This window comes from Egretta garzetta, unplaced genomic scaffold (assembly GCF_000687185.1).
Source record: "Egretta garzetta isolate BGI_Z169 unplaced genomic scaffold, ASM68718v1 scaffold618, whole genome shotgun sequence".
NCBI classification, from domain to species: domain Eukaryota; kingdom Metazoa; phylum Chordata; class Aves; order Pelecaniformes; family Ardeidae; genus Egretta; species Egretta garzetta.
The window spans coordinates 1-9,885 of NW_009260623.1; the positions used below are offsets into that span (position 1 = coordinate 1).

General features: G+C 51.2%; 1 pseudogene; it reads left to right on the plus strand.

Annotated features, from left to right (window-relative positions):
• Nucleotides 1-6,566: 6,566 nt before the first annotated feature.
• Nucleotides 6,567-9,885, plus strand: part of LOC104132235 — a 4,551-nt pseudogene continuing 1,232 nt past the window's right edge.

The window sequence follows — 9,885 nt, forward strand, 5'->3', positions numbered from 1 at the left end:
CCGCCGGCTCCTGGAGGGCGAGGACACCCAGTAAGTACAGGGGCTTCGCTTGGGAGGGCATGACGGGAGGAGGCGGGTAATAGAGAAGGAAATAAAAACCGAACAACTTGCATTCCCTGGAGGATCCTGTGAGCCCGTTTCCTGACCCACGGTGTGCATCAGGGTCTCCCTTTTTGGTCCTACTAGCCCAGAACAGCCCAGTGGTTATCACAGCACTGCAGCATCCCTGGGATCCCCTTCCCATCCCTCCAGTGTCTGCGTGATCCTGGGGAAGGAGCAGGTAGCACTGTTGCTCATTGCAGCTGGGATGCGTGCTGCCTTTACATCTGAGTCCCTGTGGCACCCATACACCTTAGCATTTTCTTCCTTCCAGTTTTGACACTAAGCAGCTTCCAGAAGACATTTTAATCACATACCAGTACAAGAAGAACAGGCGGGGTTTTAAGTAACGGTTTTGTCTTAGAGGCTACTCACTTTTTGTCCATTCTTTCTCTTTTCTCCTCCTGCAGCATGTCTTCCCACTATGTCTCACAGCCTGTGAAAGAAGGTAAGAATGTGTATGGGCTGAAACACTGATCACACACAGCTCTGTCATATCCTTAGCCACCTTTTTAGTACAGGCTCTTTTTACTCATCTACTAAAATTACTATTTTATTATATTATCAAAATGCAAATTGACAGAAACCACTCTTATGATACACCAAAACACATTTTAGAAGGTCATCTGTGCAGACTTAAGCTATATAATAAAGTATTTAGGGGTTGGAATATCACAGAATCACAGAATGGCAAGGGTTGGAAGGGACCTCGGGAGATCATCTAATCCAACCCCCCTGCTAAAGCAGGTTCGCCTAGACCATGCTACACAGGACTTCATCCAGGTGGGGTTTGAATATCTCCAGAGAAGGAGACTCCACAGCCCCCCTGGGCAGCCTCTGCCAGTGCTGAGTCACCCTCAAAGTAAAGAAGTTTTTCCTCATCTTCAACTGAAACCTCTTATGCTTCAGTTTGTGCCCATTGCCCCTTGTCCTGGCACTGGGCACCACTGAGAAGAGTCTGGCTCCGTCAATATGTGGTCACATTGGGTTTCTGAGGCAGTCGTTGGCAATAACACATCCACCCACGAAAATCTTTAAGATGCTTCCTCCCTGCTTCCCTGTAAATAACGGTTCCTTCTGTCTCCGTTGTAGCACCTGTAACTACACGTCAAATCCGCACAATCTTCGAGGAAGTTCAGGATGGGAAAGTGATTTCCTCCCGGGAGCAGATCACCCCGGCTGCCCACTGAGTCGGCTGCCTGGTTTGCTGCAAAACTCGCAGAGCAAAGCAAAAGAAGATTCCAGCTTACGCTGCGCAGATCATGAAATGTATCTTCTCTTCTTATCAACCCCTGCTCCCCTCACCCTTTCTCTAAGCGCTGTGCCACGCTCAGAAATCAAATAAAGCTTTTCTTTGCGCTCATGCAAACCAGGGTCATGTCTTGCTGCTCTGAAGAGCCAGGCTGTCCCACTCCTGGAGCCGTAGGACAAAGCTCCTCTCTGCACGAGAAATATTATCTCTTATGAGGCCAGGCTGGGAGAGCTGGGCTTGTTCAGCCTGGAGAAGAGAAGGCTGTGGGGAGACCTGAGTGCGGCCGGTCAGGGCTTAAAGGGGGACGATAGGAAAGATGGGGACAATCTTTTTAGTAGGGCCAGCTGTGGCAGGACAAGGGGTGATGGCTTTAAACTAAAGCAGGATAGGTTTAGACTGGATATAGGGAAGACATTCTTTCCAGTGAGGGTGGTGAAACCCTGGCAGGGGTTGCCCCGAGAGGGGGTGGAAGGCCCATCCCTGGGACCATTCCAGGCCAGGTTGGACGGGGCTGTGAGCAACCTGATGTGGTTAAAGGTGTCCCTGCTCCTGCAGGGGGGTTGGGCTGGGTGACCTCTAGGGGTCCCTTCCCACCCAAAACATTCTATGATTCAATGATTCTATGATAATATTCTCCCTCTTTGGTACCCAGATAGTGGGGCCAGTACACCTACATGGCTGTCACACCGAGACCCGGCTGCTTCAGCAAAGACAGCTGATGTGGGTGGAGGTCTAGGAAGGAATTGATTATATGGTCATGGGAGGGGAAACTTGTGAGAGTCTTTGTATTTCATCTCAAATTTGGCACAGCGACTTTCAGGTCGGGGCAAAGCACAGCTTCCCCGGCTGCAATGTACAGCAACAGCAGAGCTGGAGCTTTTAACTCGGTGAGTCCAAGCAAGAAAGTGAACAAAAATCAGGTCGTGCAGCCGGGACGCTGCGAATGACTCCCTCCCCAGCTCTGCCTCAGCAGTTGCCATGCAGTCCAGGTAACAAACTTTGTGATAAAATGAAATTAAGCCATAGATGTGGCAGGGATACACTGGCTGATGCCCCTCTGGGAACACAAACTCAGCTTAGTTTGCTTCTTGCTTCCAAAGGCACCGCTAAAGGGTGAGGAAAACAAGAGACGGTGAGTGGTGGGTATGGTCTGTACAAACAAAAGGAGCAAACCTCTCCTGGGAGTTATTTCTGGCACTCCCTGGCTGTCAGCAGCTGCTCCTGACGCAGCAGTTCACCATGCCGTCATCTGGCCCAGCCGTTCCTGGAAAGCCAGTTCAGACACATTCTTGGCTGGATTCTGCCCTATTTCTTACTTCATAGATCTAACTTCTAAATCAATGGGATGATTCAGAGAAAGGCTACTAAATGCGTGTAGGAATAAAGCTGGCCGCACAGTTTTAAGCCCCCTTTTCAGAAAAGCTGCCTGGATTTTATTGGGAGATAAGTGAGAATTCAGGGTGGGTTTTTTTCAAGAGGTTGAAAGGATGCCCACAGTGCATCATCTGCACCACAAGCCGAGGTGGCAGGGGATGCATGGGCTTGAGGCACTCCAAGCTGCAGCCACACAGCTCTGCCCACTGTGGGCTGGGGCTGCATCCCCCTGGTTTAATCCCCCGGCACCAGCTGCCCTCTGCACCCTGGGCAGCAGCCCGGAGCCCCATGCCAGCCAGTGCCAAGCCTTCCCAGCATCCACCGACTTGTGGTAGACGTGGCTTTGGGTTTGAACCTCACTGCCACCGAACAGCGATCTCATTTCCGCTCAGATTCCACCAACGGACACGTAAACACAACCCAGTAACGGAGCGCTGTGGTCGGGAGAAGGGCTCCCACCGCTCTGCCGCCGCACGCCCTCGTGGTGCGTGGCGGACGGGCCGCAAGCAAATAACAGGGCACGATTCCTGACCCGAGGCTCTTCCAGCCACAGCATCTCTGCAGTCCTACAAACTGCGCTGTCTCCTCTCCTGCACCCTTGAACGAGCCTGGAGGGTGCCCATCAAGGGGTGCTCCAGGCCCCTGGGCTGGATACGGGCAGGCGTTGCGCAGCTGGAGCTCAGATGCCTAAGAAGGGTAGGGATGGACACAGCCCATGGTTAACACTTGGGGCAGCCCAGGGCACCTCCGAGGGACTCCCTGTTCCCCCCATGGATGGTGCAGGGACCATCAAGACCTCTCGCAGCTCCTCTGAGCAACCCGCGGTGGTCACGCTCCTCCGGCTGCCACCCTTGCGACACCCAGCGTGGGGACGCTGAAGGTGCCTTGCTGGAATTCCTCCAGGCTTCATATTTTTCTCCTGGAAAAGTCTGGGCACACCCATGTTGCTAGAAACAACAAATAATACTTTGCTAACAAAAATCCCCTGTTTTAATTACTCCTGCTCCTGCAAATTGTGAGGGAGGTGTGGAAAACAGATGTTGATTCTCTCCTGCCTTAAGCATTAATAATTAGTCCTGACCTTAAGGAACCCGTTGAGGAGGGAGCTGCAGGTGGTGGCTTATGCAGACAGGCAGCGGCAGCTTGAGGCGAGTTTCAGAAAGCGATGGTTTATTCCAGAAATACGGTTTGACTTCTTAGGCTACACTGAGTTAATCTGACATAAAAGACCACTTTAGAAAGAGACGTTAAGGTATGGCTTTTCGGCTCATTTTAGGAAACTTCCCTGTGATAATATGATACCAGGGCAAACTTAATCAATACACTAAAATAACCAGAGAAGTGGTTTTGTCCAGGTCGTTTCACCTGCCAGCTCTGCCGATTTGTATGTTTGGAGCCAGAACTTCACCTCCGTTTTCCTCCTGAATTACGGCAGAAATGTATCTTTAAACACCAACGTGCTACCGTAAAATTGCTGTTACGCCACAGAACCGGCGTTCTGATTTTGAAATGTATAAAAAATGGGCTCGCAGTGTGCATGTGCCCATGAAACAGGGGCAGAATCTGGTTTAATAGTCAGCCTTTTATTTAAAAGAGAGCGTGATACAAACAATATGTAGTCATTTGTGGTTGTGTTCACTGGGAGGGCATGTAAATAACGTCTTAGAATTTTTAATACGTTGTTTTAAGTCTTAATTAACGCCTCATGATTTTAATTGCTGCCTTGTGGTATTATCAAACTACCATAGATATTTTGAGCAATGTGTATTTTTATGACACAGCGGTTAAATAGGAAACAAAAGATGAAAGAAAAGGCAATTTCACGTAAAGAAGGAACACGCTGTTAACCTCGTAACGCTGTGACAGTTATCCATGCAGTTATCCATCCTACGGCCCGGCCTGGGAAGCGGATTGCTGCTGCTGGCTGGTCTGAAAGGCTTTGCTCCCATCAAGGCTGAGGGTTTGCACTTGCACGGGGGCTCTGCGCTGGTTCTGTCACTGCCGTTCCCCTTTCTTTGTGCCACTCAGCGGGGACAGCCCAGGAGTTCTGCCCTTTTGTATCACCCTGGGGAAGGTGAGGCAGTGAAGACGGGGAGAAAGCGCATTCCATGGAACTCGGCGTCCCAGCCGCCCCCGCGCTGCTGCGCCTTTGCCATCCGCACCTGGGGAAGGCGAGCAGAAAGTGGGCGTCTGCTGGCTCCACACCCCGTCTCCTGGCACTCATGCGACAAGAAGACGCTGCCGCCAAGAGACCGAACCCGTCCTCCGGCCAGAGCAAACAGGGTGGAGATTCCAGTTCTCCAGTTCCCCACGCCGTACAGACTTGTCTCCATTCACCAGTGGGAACATCGCTAGCTGTGCCGTTCCGTAGCAGCCAGCTCCTGATATTCCAAGGACACATCCCACTCCTGTATCGTTTCCAGCTTTCTTCAGATAGAGGGGAGGGAGTCATGCCCTGTAGAGCTACTCAGAAATGTACCTTTGCTGCTTATTTCCATGCTCTTCCCCCCTCCTTTGGCAAATGATCTAAGGAAGAACTTGGCTGTTGGGAAGGGGTTGTTGGGGCCTGTCTGCGAAGACAATCAAACAATTCGCCATGCACGTACATGAGAAATATCTTCTCCTCCACACCCTGCATGATTAGCTAGTGACACTCCGGTTTGTGGGTTTTGCCCGTGACGCAGGTCAGCACGGAGAACGGGCAGCGGGGCTTGACCATGCCTGGCACACTCATTTTTTTGAGTCTTTTTGCTCAGAGGCAACCGATATCTCTCCTGAAGCTCTGTTTACATGGGAGCTGGGCGCTCCAAACTCACACTGAAGTTGTCCTCCCTGGTCACAACTGATTGCGATGTTAATCACAGAAAATACCGTTAGCATTAGCTGCTAAGCTACGTTACTGTCAACTCTGCAGCCTTGTTCACGGTGCTTAGAGACCAGGAGCTTTTTTCCTTACATCTTTCATCTTCTTTATGCCATTCCACATTTTTTCCTGGAGTATCTCATAAGTTTTATGTTATGTCAGTTAGTAGCCATGCCCTGCCCTTTCTGAATGCTTTGCTAGGCTCTCGTTCACAAAGAACAACACAAAACATCCATTGCTTATTGCCTTTTCCTATTCCTCCACGCTTGGGTGGTCTCTGAAGCAAAGAACTGCACAAGCCCTGAGGCATAAACTCCCTTTTCATTGCTTTTTCATTACAGAACATCCCTCTCTCTGTGGATAAAAGAGAGGGCTTGTATTTCCAGGACTGGTAGCCAAGTTCCTTCTAGCCCCGTTGTACTCACGGGACTGTAGATGTACATTCAGGGCTTCACGACGCGGTCGCTGTCCCTGCGGGTGTGCTTGTGTGTACAGTGTAAGTAGAGACAGGGAAATGTGGTAGCTGGGATAAAAAGACACGGCAAAGGGCGATGCTGACTTACTCGACCAAAAGCACTGTCTGAGTATCCCCGTTGCAGAGCTAACAGTACGAAGCAGAATTAAAATGTAGCCCTGAGCAAGGAGCCTCCTCCTTTGAATCACACCTGAATATTTACTTGGAAACGGAAGAAGCATAAAGGCGCCCTTTGTGAGATAAAAAATTTCTAGTGGAATATGACACAAAGCATAAATAGAACAAAGGCAAAAGTGACGATTCTGGAAGTTGGCTCAGATTTTAGGAGTGATGAAAATAATCGGGAATGCAACAGAAAAAAAAGCGCCGGCAACGCCTCCTGCCTGGACTATAAAGGGCTGGAGGCCAGGGGGAAGCGAGCACTCGCTGTCTGAGCTGCCGAGCCGGGTGTCGTCCTCCAGCCCTCCAGCCCCCCAGCCCCCCAGCCTCCGCCAGCCTTCGCCATGAGCACCACTGTCAGGCAATACTCCTCCTCCACCTCCCTCAAGGGATTGGGGGGCCTGGGTGGAGGCTCCAGCAGGCTTTCCTCTGTGCGTGTTGGGGGAGGAGGGGCTTTGGAGGTGGCTTTGGAGGTGGCGATGGCATCCTCCCGGCTGGTGAAAAGGAGACGATGCAGAACCTCAACGACCGCCTGGCTGCCTACCTGGACAAAGTGCGTGCCCTGGAGGAGGCCAACACTGACCTGGAGGTCAAGATCAGGGAATGGTACAAGAAGCAAGGACCTGGTCCAGAGCGCGACTACAGCCCCTACTACAGGACTATCGAGGAGCTCAGGAACAAGGTAGGATGCTGTGATTAGCAAGACATCTTCATTAAAATCACTTTTAAAAAGATGACCCTGTTCCTAAAAGCTGAAGGGAAGAGTATTCACCAATGGCAAGTAATTGGTTTGAGATGGGAAGACAGAAAGAGCATGCTTGGAAATATGAGCCATAATTGATGAACAGCAGTTTCTTGATCGTGTCCTCCACAAGGCACAAAGATGGGTTTGCTATTGACTGTTTCAGTGTAGGGAGAAAGCCGGGGTAGGAAGGCAGACATCAGAGCCCATCAGCCCTTGGTTCAGGTTCCCTGATGCTACAGGGTGCGAGCTGCCAGGCCACTCATTTCCCGCCTTTCCTCGATGCTGCTTGCGCCCCCTTTGCCAGGCTCCTGATTAAGCACTCTGCAGGCAGGGACATGTTATCTCTTTGGCACCGTTCACTACTGAATGATATGCAAATGGAGGTGCTAAGTCATCCTCATAAATATCCTACAAATCAGATCCTTTCTGGCCTGATAGGAGGCTCAAGGTAGAGGTTAAAAAAGAAGGGAACTGCCCGATGGGATGCTTGTTCTTTGGGAGGTGCAAACACAGACATAAATTAAAATCCAGGAGTCAGAACATAGTGGGTTGTGGTAGGTGGCTTGAGAGGTGCCGAAGTCAGGTGTATGCCCTACTCTAAAATGCAGTAGATGAAATCATGGCCAAGAGTATTTCTTTATTCTTTGCAGCTCCCTGGCTGATTTTAGGCAAAGGTCCTTGAACAAAAGCACCAGAATCTGTCCTTTGTCTCCTACCTCTCCTCCCTCTTCCCACATTACTCATCATGCGCTGATTACCTGGCCCTTAATCAGTGCCTACCGGGAGGTGACAGCAACCTTCATCAGTTCAGGCTCCACTGGAGGGGATGGAGGTGTGGTCGGTTGGGAAAGGACAATACCTGGTCTGTGAGAGTAAATACCAGGGAAATGGGGCAGCTGCTGACAGGCTCAGCAGTCAGCCCCCGGGAGAAATCACATACCTGGAATTTTTCAGGTCTTTAACCCTTCTCTTGGGCTTCACCTTGGGATGAAGGGCTCTTGCCTTGATACACAAAGCTTCTCTTCAAATTCCAGCTTGTCAAGCGTGCTCCGATCTGGCGCACAGAAGCTGTCTCCAGATTTGAGCAATGAAGTGCTGGGTCTCACAGAAACCCTCCACTCATGATCCAGAGGGAGGCAGACCCTTCCCTCCCCTCCCCCACGGCAGCTGGGAAATTACCACATCAACATTCCTGGATTCTTGCTTGGATATCCCCTGAAGCATCAGAACTCAGTGAGAGTTTTTCATTAGCTTGTGGCTACAGAAATTACTGCTCATTAAATGGGCAATCATTTTCAAAATCCCAGAACAAATATTTGCACCTCAGGTGTAATTACGAAAGCAAAATGATTCAGGCACAAGGCACTCCTTCCTCAACCCTTTTTTCCTTCTCGGCTGGGCTGTTCAGCATTGCCAGGCAAAGCCCAGGCTGCTGCCAGGACTCCAAGCATGGTGTAGGCACATGGAGAAGCCGCTCCGGCAGGGACAGCAGGCTGTGGCACATGTGCGTGCCAGTATCTTCCCAAGACCAGATCAGTGCCAATGGGAGATTGAGCATGAGCATCCCTTCTCTCTCTCTGCAGAGTCCATGTGGAAGCCCAGCCCAGCAGGCAGCGGGTTCAGTGCTGCTCCAGTCCTTCCTCTGAGTGGGAATTGAGGCAGCCGCACGCTGTTTTTTGGAACTACTTTTTCACTCTTTCGCTTTCTTTTATCCTCCCTCAGATTCTTGCTGCAACTGTTGAAAATGCCAACATCGTCTTACAGATTGACAATGCCAGGCTGGCAGCTGATGACTTCAGAACCAAGTAAGCCCAATGCTTCCAAGAGTTCTTACGAGAGGGAGGGAAAAGCTGGTCTGTTTGAGGCTTTTCTTGGCTTTCTGCAACTGAAGTTGCTCCACCAGGTCACTGCTCACTAGAAGTGTGACATTTGGGAAGTGCACATCTCTTCCTGGCCACAGCATTGTCTTGGACATTTCTGCACCGTGGAGAGCTGTGCATGCACATTTAATAAAAGATGCTTGGCAGAAGTAGGCCAAGGTGGGGAAGGAAACAAGAAGAAAAAAAACCTGTATCAGCTGGGCTCCATGGTGCAACTGTGTGTGTGTGTTCCCAGGTTTGAGACGGAGCAGGCCCTGCGCCTGAGCGTGGAGGCTGACATCAACGGCCTGCGCAGAGTCCTGGATGAGCTGACCCTGGCCAGAGCTGACCTGGAGATGCAGATCGAGAACCTGAAGGAGGAGCTGGCCTACCTCAAGAAGAACCACGAGGAGGTGAGCACAGAGCCAGGCTCAAACTGGGACCCACAAAATATACTTTGTGCACAATGGCAAGGGGTCAGGTCAAATGTGCAGGAGTGTCTCTGCAATTAGGGCTGTCAGGAGACACTCGAGAGGGTAAGGGGGAGGGAAACAATCCCTTCTGATAGGAGAAGGTCTGTGGGGTTTGTGTGCTGGCTGCAAACAAGAAATTTGTCATGATGGGAATATATCAGTTTGACCATGATGTGCATCGTGTGTTTCCTTTCTGCCAGGAAATGAATGCCCTGCGCGGGCAGGTGGGTGGAGAGATCAGCGTGGAGATGGATGCTGCTCCTGGAATCGACCTCACCAAGATCCTGGCTGAGATGAGGGAGCAGTACGAGAGCCTGGCGGACAAGAACCGCAGGGACGCCGAGCAGTGGTTCTTCAGCAAGTGGAGCTGGCTGGCCGACGGCGCGGCGGGGAGCATGGGACCCGAGGCTGTGCCCGCTCGCCGGTGCTGTAACGGCACGCTTTGGCCTTGTTGCAGACGGAAGAGCTGAACCGGGAGGTGGCCATCAACACGGAGCAGCTTCAGAGCGGCAAGACAGAGATCACAGAGCTACGGCGCACCATCCAGAGCCTGGAGATCGACCTGCAGTCCCAGCTCAGCACGGTA